We start from the raw sequence: 1,198 nt of genomic DNA, 5'->3' as shown, positions 1-1,198 counted from the left end.
CCAAACCCAGGAAATCAACTAAATCAGTAGAATAACAAGAAATATCTTAATGTCGAAGACTTACATAACCTATGCACTTTGACATTTAAGTATACCAGACAAGCGACCCACTTATCTGCTACCGTAGTAGTTCTTCCAGAACATCTGGATTGTTCTTCTACGTGATCTCCTTTCACCGGAACTCCGGTTGACTTTCATTTCTTCAGCTCCTTTCTTAGCTCAAAAATCTCTTAAAACCTAACTAGAAATCCTTGCCACACGTCTATGCATAGTTTCAAATATATAGACCATGGACTCCTAGTCCAGCTAAAATACAAATTCAAATACTAACAAACTTATCTGCTACTATGCGTCCGGACGGTTAGTCAGCTCGTCCGGACGAGAACTGTTTTCTACGTAAAACTTTCACGCAATGCACTAGGCGTCCGAACGACATGAATGTCTGTTCGGACGAACCAAGGTTAAAATCGCTAACTCAAGTTCACTGTAGCGGCGCGTCCGGACGTTGATGCAGACGAGACTTCAGACGAAGCTCTCGGGTTTCTTGCATAGCCCTCTCGTTCGGACGGTGGTTCAGACGAGGCTTCAGACGAAGCTCTCGGGTTTCTTGCATAACCCTCTCGTTCGGACGGTGGTGCAGACGAGGCTTTAGACGAAGCTCTCGGGTTTCTTGCATAACCCTCTCGTTCGGACGGTGGTGCAGACGACGCTTCAGACGAAGTATTCTGGAAAATTTCCTTCTTCTCGTCCGGACGTAATGCAGATGAGCATCCAAACGAGTCCCTGTGTGATTCACATATTTTGTTTATTTTTGCTATCTTTCACACTGCACACTTAAACAAGCTCATTAAACACAAATATTTTGATCACACGAATCCAGCCAATTTATCTGTTCTTAAACTAACATTTCTATCACATTATTGACTTCACATTCAGCCAAATGGAAGTGGCATGGGTCTTAATGAAATCAATGGTACCAACCTTCGTCGAATTCAGAGACCAAAGAAAATGTAGCTCTTGATTTGAGCCGATTTGGCTCTGCTTCTAATGAGCTCTGACCCTTCAGCAAGGCATTATTACAAAAATAATCCAGCATCGCATACAAAGCTCCACCAGACACCCTTAATTTAACTAATTGATCATGGATTATATAAATAAAAATAAAAAAAAAATAAAAAGTTTTTGCTAGATCAATGAT

This window comes from Corylus avellana, chromosome ca6 (assembly GCF_901000735.1).
Source record: "Corylus avellana chromosome ca6, CavTom2PMs-1.0".
Lineage (NCBI taxonomy): Eukaryota > Viridiplantae > Streptophyta > Magnoliopsida > Fagales > Betulaceae > Corylus > Corylus avellana.
Note: the sequence above shows the minus strand (reverse complement) of the source record.